Source organism: Heterodontus francisci, unplaced genomic scaffold (assembly GCF_036365525.1).
Source record: "Heterodontus francisci isolate sHetFra1 unplaced genomic scaffold, sHetFra1.hap1 HAP1_SCAFFOLD_172, whole genome shotgun sequence".
In the NCBI taxonomy this organism is placed as follows: domain Eukaryota; kingdom Metazoa; phylum Chordata; class Chondrichthyes; order Heterodontiformes; family Heterodontidae; genus Heterodontus; species Heterodontus francisci.
This window is the reverse complement of record NW_027141631.1, coordinates 2,967,819-2,980,156: the sequence shown is the minus strand read 5'-3', so window position 1 is coordinate 2,980,156 and position 12,338 is coordinate 2,967,819. Positions and strand designations below refer to the sequence as shown.

The window sequence follows — 12,338 nt, the reverse complement described above, 5'->3', positions numbered from 1 at the left end:
GGAGGGAGTTCCAGGATTTTGACCCAGCAACAGTGAAGAAATGGTGATATAGTTCCAGGTCATGATGGTGAGTGACTTGGAGGTGAACCTGCAGGTGGTGGTGTTCCCATGCATCTGCTGCCCTTGTCCTTCGAGGTGGAAGTGATCACGGGTTTGGATGGTGCTGCCGAACGTTACTTAGCGAGTTACTGCAGTGCATCTTGTGGGTGGTACACACTGCTGCCACTGTGCTCTGGTGGTGGAGGGAGTGAATGTTTAAAGTGGTGGGTGAGGTACCGATGAAGAGGACTGCTTTGTCCTGGGTGGTGTTGAGCTCTTTATGTGTTGTTGGAGCTGCAGCTATCCAGAAAAGTGGAGAGTATTCCATCACACTCCTGACTTGTGCCTTGTAGATAATGGACAGGCTTTGGCATGTCAGGAGGTGAGATACTTGCTGCAGAATTCCCAATTTCTGACCTACGCTAAAAGCCGCAGCATAGATGTGACTGGTCCAGTTTAGTTTCTGGTCAATGGTAACCCCAAGATGTTGATGGTGAGGGATTCAGTGATGATAATGCTGCTGAGTATTAAAAGGTAGATGGTTTGATTCTCTCTCATTGGAGATGTTCACTGCGTGGCACTTTTGTGGCAACCAAGTCACTTGTCACTTATCAGCTCAAGCCTGAATGTTGTTCAGGTCTCGCCCTTGCGGACATGGACTGCTTCAGTATCTGAGGAGTTGTGAATCATCACCTAACATTCCCACTTCTGACTTAAGTTGAGGGGAAACTCATTAATGAAAGAGCTGAGGATGGTTGAGCCTAGGACACTACCCTCAGAAACTCCTGAGGCAATGTCCTGGATTGAGATGATCGGCCTCCACCAACCATAATCATCTTGCTTTGTGCAAGGTATGACTCCAACAAGTGGACAGTTTTCCCCTGATTCCCATTGATTTCAATTTTGCTAGAGATCCTTGATGCCACACTCACTCAAGGGTAATTACTCTCACCTCTCCTCTGGAATTCCACTCTTTTGTCTCTATTTGGAACAAGCTGCAATGAGATCATAAGAACAGAAATAGTAGCAGGAGGAGGCCATTTGGCCCCTCGAGCCTTCTCCGCCATTCAATAGGATCATGGCTGATCTGATCATGGCATCAACCCCACTTTCTTGCCTGCCCCCCATAACCCTTGACTTCCTTGTAGATAAAAATCCAAAGATGAATGACTGTCTGAGAGAAGAAATTCCTCCTCATTTCCTTCTTAAATGGAAAATCCCTAATTCTGAAACTGTGTCCCCAAGTTCTAGATTCCACCACGAGGGGAAACATCCTCTCAGCATCTACCCTGTCAAGACCCTTCAGAATCTTATATGTCTCAATACGATCACCTCTCATGTTTCTAAACTCCAATCAGGATAGGTCCAACCTGCTCAATCCTCCTCACAAGACAGCCCCTTCATCACAGGAATAAATCTAGTGAACCTTCTCTGAGCTTTTTTTTAAATTTCCAACATATACTTTATTCGTTAAAAAAACTATAAAAAGATACATTACAAAACAGTTCAAAAACAGCACCAAGTCAACAATACAAAGATTGCAAAGGAGATCAGTTTCCTTCAGTGCAGGAATGAATTGCCTCACAACCCTTCCATTTCATTTTACCTGCCGTGTACTTTTTGCAGCAAACAAATATTTTCTGGAATAAAAACAAGAAATACTGGAACCACTCAGCAGGTCTGGCAGCATCTGTGGAAAGAGAAGCAGATTTAACGTTTCGGGTCACTGACCCTTCTTCGGAACTGACAAATATTAAAAATGTCACAGGTTATAAGCAAGTGAGGTGGGGGTGGGGCAAGAGATAACAAAGGAGAAGGTGCAGGTAGGACAAGGCCACATAGCTGACCAAAGGGTCATGGAGAAAAGGCAAACAATATGTTAATGATGTGTTGAAAGACAAAGCATTAGTACAGAATAGGTGTTAACGGACTGAATATTGAACAGCAGCAAGTGCAAACCTGAAAAAAAACAGTGGGTAAGCAAACTGAATAAACTAAGATGAAATGAAATAAATGCAATATAAAAGGTTGTAAAAAATGTAAAAAAGCAAAAAAGAAGAAAAAAGAAAAAACAACTAAAAATGAAAGTAAAATGGGGGGCTGTCATTCTCTGAAATTATTGAACTCAATGTTCAGTCCGGCAGGCTGTAGTGTGCCTAATCGGAAGATGAGATGCTGTTCCTCGAGCTTGCGTTGATGTTCACTGGAACACTGCAGCAATCCCAGGACAGAGATGTGAGCATGAGAGCAGGGGGGAGTGTTGAAATGGCTTCCTCCAGCTGAGTGAGAGGCTGGATACCCGATGACGCTTTAGCGTGAATGTGCGAAGGTGGACCATGGGCGGATATGCGATGATGTTGGTGCTGAGCCATGACATCATCCTGTGCATGTGCCACTTAACCCTGGCAAGATGTAGCTGTGCCTATGTGCAGCTTGGCGCTCTCCGATGATGTCAGCGGGCCGCTGCATTGACAGGAATCACATTGTGTTAGCAGTGCCCACAACCCAGGAAAGAATAAAAAAGGGATTTACCACAATGGTAGCAGGGTGAGGGATTTCAGTTATGTGGAGAGATTGGAGAAGCTGGGGTTGTTCTCCTTGCAGCAGAGAAAATTCAGAAGAGATTTGACACATTTGTTCAAAATCATGGAGGTTTTCAATAGTTTAAATAAGGAGAAACTGTTTCCAGTGGTAAAAGGGTCAGTAAGCAGAGGACACAGATATCAGGTGATTGGCAGAAGAACCAGAGGTGACATGAGGAACCATTGTTTGCACAGCAATGTGTTGTGATAAAGAAAGAAAAGACTTGCATTTATATAGCACCTTTCCTGACCACTGGATATATCAAAGCACTTTGTAGACAATGAAATACTTTTGAAGTGTAATCACTGTTGTAATGTCAGAAATGCAGCAGCTGATACCCACAAACAACAATGTGATAATGACCAACTGATCTGATTGAGGGGCAAATATTGATCACAACACCAGGGAGAATTGCTCTTCACTTGTTTGAAATTGCAGCATGGGATCTTTTACATTCACCCAAACATGCAGACCAGGTCTTGGTTTAACATCACACCTGAAAGGCAGCACCTTCAACACCCTCAGTGCTGTACTGGAGTGTCATCTGTGAACTCTGAACCCAGAAGCTTGTGATTTCGAGGTGAGTGTGACCAACTGAGCCACAGCTTTTACCTGAGTCTCAATCCTTCTACCAACAGTTTCTCTCTATCTGGTCTGTCACGACCCCTCATGATTGTGAACACCTCTATCAAATCTCCTCTCGAAGGAGAACAACCCCAACTTCTCCAATCTATCCACATAACTGAAATCCTAACCACATGTTGCAGAAATGAATTTTTCCTCATGTTCCTTCTGGTTTTGTGAGTCACTTTAAATCTGTAACCTTCGGTTATTGACCGTTCAGCAGTTAGAAACAGTTCCTCAGTATTTACTCTACCTCAAACCTTCAAGGAAACTCTGCAAAGTAACTGAAAATCAAGTTGTCAGAAGTGGGATTAAAACACATGCCTCCAGTGAAAGCTGCAACCTGAACAGAGAAGCTGAAACCGCTCAGTCACCTCAACTGTTCAGACCTTTTTGACCTCGTCATCGCTTCTGTACTTTGAAAGGTTCACTCAGTTCTGGAACTTGTTCAATGTGACTGGAATGCTCAGTGATTGGGATATTAACTCCCCCGGGTTTTCCTGAGCTTGTTCTCGGTGTATGGGGATGTTTGTCCTGGGCTGTGGAATCTTGCATCCCTGTAATGGACATTAACCCACTGATTGAATCTGTATTCACTGCTTTCCACTGGTAATTGCAGAGTGTGGGGCTGGAATGTTGCTGCTTGTCCCGGCCTCACTCACTCTGGGAAAGAGTGAATAATTGATGCATCTGTTTCTGTATCTGAAATGTGACTTAGATCTGCTGTTATTAACCGAGGCAGCGCTGCAGAAGGATACGTTAATAATCTCTCACTAATCAACTGCAAACAGTCAGAATGTGTAACTTTGAACAGCACTTTCTGCAATGTCAGGGCTGGAAAATTGAGGGAGGGAGAGACACTGTCAGTATCTGAGTGTATACAGCACTGTACAGAGAAAGAGTCAATATAGCGGGGCTGAGACACAGTGCATCTTTTCACATTTAATCACAATAATATCCACAGTCAGGAACTGAAAAGGATGAAAAACCGAATAGCAAGAGCAAAAATAAGAAAAGTAAGTAATTATAGATTAGCTGATAAGCTTTCACTGTGTAACCTGGTAGTCTACTGTTTTATATTCAATGCTCTCTCCACTGTGGCCAGGGAATGATATCTTCTCAAGGGCTGAATATTAACAAAACTTCTTGGAATTTAAAATCTTTCAAAATTAATTCCATGGAGCTAATGGGGAAAAGTCAAATAACTGCATCAATTATAGGAGAGCTGGTTGGTGATGACGTGGATGTGTTTGCAGTGTGCAGGACCAGACTGTTTCTATAGATTCACAATGAATGTTCCATCTTTATTTATAACAGTAAAACTGATCGTGGACAATGGCTATTCTGGTTGCAGCAACCTGAAGATTTAACTCATTAACACCCTGCTTTAGGGGAATCGAGAAGGCACAACACCCAGCTCTGTCAGTTAGTGTGCTTGTTTGCTAACCCACAATTTGTTGGTTCAAGCACTTAAAAGGATGAGGCTTTATTAACTTAAACTCTTCTTCATCTGCTGTATTACTCTTGCTGTTGATTCTTAAAGTTAAGGTTAATCAAGTCTTTGTTTGTGAAATCCATGCTGACTGTGCTTTATTCTATTTTCATTTTCATATGTATTTTCTACTTTTGGGGATTCCAGGATAATGTCATTTTTTATTGATTTTATTTTTATTTATTGCATTTATTGCCCATCCCTAATTCCCTCGAGAAGGTGGTGGTGAGCTGCCTTCTTGAACCACTGCAGTCGATGTGGCGCTGTTAGGAAGGGAGTTCCAGGATTTTGACCCAGTCACAGTGAAGGAACGGTGATATAGTTCCAATTCCAGGATGGTGTGTGGCTCAGAGGGGAACTTGCAGGTGGTGGTGTTCCCATGCATCTGCTGGCCTTGTCCTTCGAGGTGATAGAAGTCATGGGTTTGGAAGGTGCTGTGTCAGGAGGCTTGCTGCGTTGCTGCAGTGCATCTTGTGGATGGTGCACGCTGTGCGTTGGTGATAGAGAGAGTGAATATAGTGAATGAGGCGCCAATCAAGCGGGCTGCTTTGTCCTGGATGACGTTGAGCTTCTTAAGTGTTGTTGGAGCTGCACCTATCCAAGCAATGTAGAGTATTGCATCACACTCCTGACTTGTGCCTTGTAGATAGGGGACAGGCTTTGGGGAGTCAGGAGGTGAGTTACTCGCCGCAGGATTCCTAGTGTCTGACCTGCTCTTGTAGCCATGATATTTATATGGCTACTGCAGTTCAGTTTCTGGTCAATGGTAACCCCCAGGATGTTGATAGTGGGGGATTCAGCAATCGTAATGCTGTTGAATGTCAAGGGGAGATGGTTAGATTCTCTCTTGTTTGAGATGGTCATTGCCTGGGACTTGCGTGACTCGAATGTGAAATATCCTTATTGTAGGGTATTGTATTGTACTGTACAGTGACTACACTTGGAAAGTCCTTCATTGGCTGTAAAAGACTTTACAAAGTCCTGTGGTCGTGAAATGTATGTGTTGCTTTTTCCATTGTTATCAGTGTCATTTTGATCAAAAGATAGGTTTCGTGAGCACAAGGTTTAAATCAATGTTGATTCAAATAATGTAAAAGCATCTATATTCTTGCACTGTACTTAATAATCACCATCTTCCCATCCTGAGAGAGTACAATGTTTTTGACCCAGAAATTGATTCCACAATCTCAGTCCCTCAGACAATTTCAGCCCAGTTCTGATGAAAGATCACAGATCTGAAACGTTAACTCTGTTTCTCTCTCCACAGATGCTGTCAGACCTGCTGAGTATTTCCAGCATTTTCAAGAGTCTCGATTTAATGAACAGGAAACTTGTTTCAGATCAGATTGGGAGACAGTGTGAAACCACTCCATTGTACTCATGTCTGAGATTCTGAGGACAGTTGGCTGTTAGTGGAAGACATTAATTAAATGTACCGAGCAACAGCTCAGACCAATTATTATTTTACATGGTGGTTTGATGGCCATCCAGGGGTTAAAAGTAGGGAACTTGTAAGGTTTCAGTGTGCAGGACCACTAGAAGACCTCAGGGGTAAAGGCTCAGATCATCAACCAAGTTCTCCACCTGTTGAGGGATCTAGACTGGACAAAGAGGACCGAGACCAAGCTCGACCAGTCCACACACCTGCTAGAGCTGTCAAGTTATATTCCCCAAGTTTGTTCAAGATAATTTTACTTCCAATTATTAAGTACTATTTTACTCTCAATAAATGTTCTGGACTTATTAATCAAGTATCCTGTTGCTTTAATTGGTTAAAGTCATGCCCAAAGAAATTGTCCACAATAGACTTTCCAGAACTGAAAGATAAGTCTGCAAGAATTGCGAATTTTACAGCCCTGTTTAAAAACAGAGATAAACCCAGGAACTACAGACCAGTTCGTCAAATGTCAGTGGTGGGGAAACTTTTAGAGACAATTATCCAGGAGAAAATTAACTGTCACTTGGTAGAACATGGGCTAATAAATGACAGCCAGTACAGATTGGTTAACAGAAGATTGTGTATGAATTAATTAATGAATTAATTTCTTTGATGAAATTTCACAGAGAGCTGACCAGGGTGGTGAGGTTGGTGGTGTGTGTCTGCACTTCAAAATTGTGTTTGAAAAAGTACCATAAAATAGACTTGTTAACAAAATTTGAGCAGATGGGATTAAAGAGGCAGTGGCAGCGTGGATACAAAATTGGCTGAGAGACGGAAAGCATAAAGTAGGGTGAATGCTTGTTTTTCAGAATGGAGGGACTAATACAGTAATGTCACTGTTGTTGCAGTGTGTGCAGTATCTGACCCTGAGCTGTCCTCGGGAGGGGGCTGTTTGTGATTTTCCTGTGGGGTGCATTATCATCAGGGGATCTCTCTGAGCTGTCACAGGGATGGGGCAGTGTGTGATATCCTTGTGCATGTCATGCAGGCCCACTGGCGTGTGGTTCCATCCTGATGCCAAGAAACAGAGTCCCAGCTATGGGCAAAAAGTCTCACTTCCCTGTGGATGTCTTGAGAGAGAAGAAGGCTTAGGGAGTAAACCTGGACAGTGGCGCAGTGGTTAGCACCGCAGCATCACAGCTCCAGCGACCCGGGTTCAATTCTTGGTACTGCCTGTGTGGAGTTTGCAAGTTCTCCCTGTGTCTGCGTGGGTTTTCTCCGGGTGCTCCGGTTTCCTCCCACATGCCAAAGACTTGCAGGTTGATAGGAAAATTGGCCATTAGAAATTGCCCCTAGTATAGGTAGGTGGTAGGGAAAATATCGGGACAGGTGGGGATGTGGTAGGAATATGGGATTAGTGTAGGATTAGTATAAATGGGTGGTTGATGGTCGGCACAGACTCGGTGGGCCGAAGGGCCTGTTTCAGTGCTGCATCTCGAAACTAAATCCGGAGTGGAGTCCCGTAGGCGGTTACCTGTTACTTGTCAGGTAGTTTTCCAGCAACTGCTGCAGCAGAGCTGGTACCAAACAGTGCTGCTTCCTTTCCTTTGGACAATACTAGCAATGCTGAGAGGGTGTCCTGATCCTCAGTGTCTCCATACTATTTGCCCAGGAGAGGATACTCCAGCTTTGTGGTTAAACATTAGCAAAACATGGGAAGAAACAGTTACCAATTATAAGCTCTCACTCAATTGGTGTAGAGTATGAGCACCAGGGGTTACTTTTGACCGTGGGAGAGATCATCGCGTCTCATTGGATAACTACCACCTACTCCAAGCTGTGCAGCCCCCAGTCAGTTAGGTGCTGTCCTGCCACGACCTACTTGCTTCAATGGGTGCTTGGAGCTTAGAGAGATATCTCTCAACTGGCGGATTGATAATCTATGCACCAGGCAAGACAAACTCAACAAAGAAGACACCAGTGCTTCGCATCACAAGCTGGAATGTAAGGACCATGTGTCCTGGCCTTAATGACAACCTTCTGCAGGTTGATAGCACACACAAGACAGCTGTGATTGACAAGGAACTCACAAGGCTCAATGTGGACATTGCTGTGCTGCAAGAAACTAGACTCATTCAAAGTGGACCCCTCAAAGAGAAATACTACACCTTCTTCTGACAGGGGAAAGCCCAAGAGGCAACTCGTGAGCATGGAGTGGGTTTCACAGTAAAAAACATGCTACTTGCAATGAGTGAACCCCCCACTGTTGGCTCAGAGAGACTTCTTACCCTTCACTTGTCAACAAGCGCGGGCCCAGTTAATCTCATGTGCATCTATGTCCCGACACTCACCTCCACCCCAGATGTCAAGGATCAATTCGATGAGACACTTGACACTGCCATCAGTAGAATTCCCAGCACGAGGGACTATACCTTCTCGGGGATTTCAACGCAAGCTTGGGTACTGACTACAGCTTGGCCAATGAGCATAGGGCACCAGGGGATTAGCAAGATGAACAAAAATGGACAGAAGTTTCCGGAGCTATGCTGTCACCATGGACTCTGTGTGACGAACAGCTATTTCCAGGTCAAGCTGTGCCACAAGGTGTCCTGGAGACGTCCGAGATCATGCCACTGGCACCAGCTAGACCTTATCATCACCAGACATACCACCCTCAGCAGTATCCTCATCACACGTAGCTATCACAGCGCTGACTGTGACACTGATCACTCCCTAGTGTGCAGCAAGGTCAGGCTTCAGCCAAGGAAGCTTCACCCATCCAAGAAGAAAGGTCGTTCTCGGATCAACACTAGCCGAACCACTGATCCAGAAAGGACCCAGCAGTTCCTCAACATCCTAGATCAGGTTCTTTCAGAAAACGCCCAAGGCCTCGGTGTGGTATCAAAGTGGAATCATCTGCACGCCACCATCTTTTACTCTGCACTCGCTGTGTATGGGAAAAGAGATGGGAGGAATGCTGACTGGTTTGAGGCTTATTGGACTAAAATGGAGTCAGTTACTGCAACTAAGAAGAGAGCCCTCATGAACTACAAACAAGTCTCCAGCAAACAAACTCTAGAGGCTCTCAGAGCTGCCAGAAACAAGTCTCTGCAGACTGCAAGGCACTGCACCAATCAATACTGGTTAAAACTCTGCAACAGCATACAATCTGCCGCTGAATCTGGGGGATGCTAGAGGGACATATGAAGGAATTCGACACACCAAGGTTCCTTAGACAGCACCTTCCATACCCGCAACCTCTACCAACTCACTTGGGCAGTTACAGGAGAAGTACTGTGAACAGTACAGACCACTCTACATTGTCTTTATAGACATCACCAAGGCCTTCGATCTTGTTTGCAGAGACGGACTCTTCAAACTGCTGTGGAAACTAGGCTGCCCGCCTGAACTCTTGGGCGTCATCTCTTCTTTCCACGAGAACATGCACAGTTCCGTCAGTTACAATGGAGCAACATCAGACACTTTCACGATCAGCAGTGGGGTAAAACAGGGCTGTGTCCTGGTGACAACTCTCTTCGGAACGTAGGAGGAGGCAGTTTACCCTGTCGAGCCTGATCTGTCATTCAATTACATCCTTGATGATCATCTAACTCAACACCACTTCCCCGCGCTCTCCCCATATCCCTTGATGTCATGAGTATCAATATTTCTATCAATTTCTGTCCTGAACATGCTCAATGATTGAACTTTCACAAACCCCTGAGGTAGAGAATTCCAAAGATTCACCACCCTCTGAGTGAAGAAATTCCACCCTATCTCAGTTTTAAATGGCCTTTTAAATGAAACTTTAAGGAATACAAGCCCAGTTTCCTCATAAGACAATCCCACTATCCCAGGGATTAGTCTGGTGACCCTCCGTTGCACTCCCTCTGTGGCAAGTATATCCTTCCTTAGATAAGGAAACCAAAACTGTACATAATACTCCAGCACGATCTCACCAAGGCTCTATACAATTGCAGCAGACATCTTTATTCCTGTACTCATGACCCCTCGTGTTAAGGCCAACATACCATTTGCCTTCCTAATTGATTGCTGCACCTGCATGCGAGCTTTTAGTGTCTCATGAACAAGGACACCCAGGTCCCTTTGGACATCAACACTTCCCAACCTCTCACCATTTAAGAAATATTCTGTCTTTCTGTTTATTCTACCAAAGTGGATAACTTCACATTTATTCACATTATATTCCATCTGTCATTTCATTCACTTATCCTGTCCAAGTCCCCTGGAAGCCTCCTTGTAACCTCCTCATAGCTCACATCCTTTACAATTGGCATATTCTTCTCCATGCTGCTATTTTAAACTTTCAGTGACTCAGATGGGGGTGTCCACCTGCATACCAGAGCTGATGACAAGCGGTTCATCTTGGCAAGACTGCGCACCAAGACCAAAATGAGTCAGTTCTTGGTCTGTGAGTTGCTGTTTGCTGATGACGCTGTGCTGACATCCCATAATGAAGTTCATTAACAGCAGCTTGTATATCGGTTCTCCCTGGCCTGCAAGGAATTTGGACTGGCGATCAGCATCAGGAAGATCAAAGTTATGGGCCAGGCCGTAGAGACTCCACTTTCCATCAACATCGACAACCTCACTTTGGAGGTTGTCAACAGCTTCACATACCTTGGATCAACAATCACCAGCAATCTGTCCCTTGATACTGAAATCAGCACCAGGATTGTCAATGTTGCAGCTGTCATGTCAAAGTTGAGAAGACGAGTGTGAACCGACAGCAAACTGATCGAAAATGTGAAGCTCTGCGTGTAACAGGCTTGTGTTCTCAGCACCCTCCTTTATAGTAGAGAAGCATCAACAACTTATACAAGCCAAGAAAAGCAGTCGAACAGCTTCCACCTCCGCTGTCTCAGATGGATATTGGGCATCTCCTGGCAGGACAGAGTGCCGAATGAGGAAGTACACCAGCGTGCAGGGATCTGCAGCATGTTTGCCCTCTTGAGTCAGCGGTGACTCTGTTGACTGGGTCATGTGTGCTGAATGGATGACGGTCGCTTTGCCAAAGACATGCTCTTTGGTCAGCTTGCTATCAGCATGAGACCAACAGGTCACCCACGTCTGTGATACAAGGACATCTGCAAAGCGAGATCTCAAGCTGACTGGGATTGGAGTCGATGCATGGGAAGTCCTTCCTGCTGACTGGAATTCCTGGAGAAAGGCATTCAGGAAGACCATGGGAAAAGCAGAGGACAAAAGAAATGACCAGATGGTGGGAAAGAGAGCTCAGAGGAAGGAAAAATTATCAGTCGACCTCGGGCCAATGATATTCATCTGTACCAGCTGCGGAAGGGATTGTCACTCACGAGTCATCCTCTACAGCCACAACAAACTATGTTTAATACAGAAGTGACGTACACCCCGGGCGTAGCCCATCGTCTTCCGATACGGACGGTTGCCTATTGCAATTACAACTACAGCGACAACTACAAGAGCGAGTCAGAGGCTGGGAACTCTGCCGTGACGAACTCAGCTCTTGACTCGCCAAAGCCTGCCCACTCTCTACAAGACCTTCCTCTGATTTCAATTACACACACATTTGTGATCTGGCTCTGTAGCTTAGTTGGTTAAATCACCTGTCTAGTAAACAGGAGATCCTGGGTTCAACTCCCAGCAGAGCCTTATTTCACAGTAGCAACATGCTTGAAAAGTTTCATTATCAACACTAACGTCGGTGTCTTGTGAACTTTAATTCAAAATACATGATGAATTTCAATCACATAAAAAAACAGCCTTTGTGAAGGATATGATTTTGGAATGGCTGTTCCTCCTTGCACAGAATTCTAGTGCTGATACATCAAAGGTAACTTCTTTGACATAAATTTGTTCACAGTTCCATTCAACCTGGAAAACAGCTTGATATTAATCTCACTGAAGGAGAGTGTTTGTGTCATTATGTGTTGCTTTTAACCGAGACTGGGACATGACGCAAGTGGGAGGGTTTATCTGAGGTTTGGAATATTTGTCAGTCAGGAACAAGAAAAATCAAAGGAACCAAATAAGAAAACCTATGTCTCATGTGGTTACCGAGAAACGGTGAGAAGATATTAAACTTTGTTGCATTTAATACAACTGTGTGAACTTTGATCTTTGCGGCCTTTTATAAACAGTATTTGAAGGGTCTCAGTAAAAATGTTCAGTGTTGATGAGAGTGGGGTCTGGCTGAGCAGCTGCTTAATGTGACAGGGT

General features: G+C 44.5%; 1 non-coding gene across 1 annotated transcript; it reads left to right on the top strand.

Moving 5' to 3' along the window:
- The first annotated feature begins 11,697 nt into the window (after window positions 1-11,697).
- On the top strand, window positions 11,698-11,771 carry trnat-agu (transfer RNA threonine (anticodon AGU)). Its single transcript has one exon. It is a non-coding gene; the product is annotated as a tRNA-Thr (tRNA).
- The last annotated feature ends 567 nt before the right edge of the window (window positions 11,772-12,338 follow it).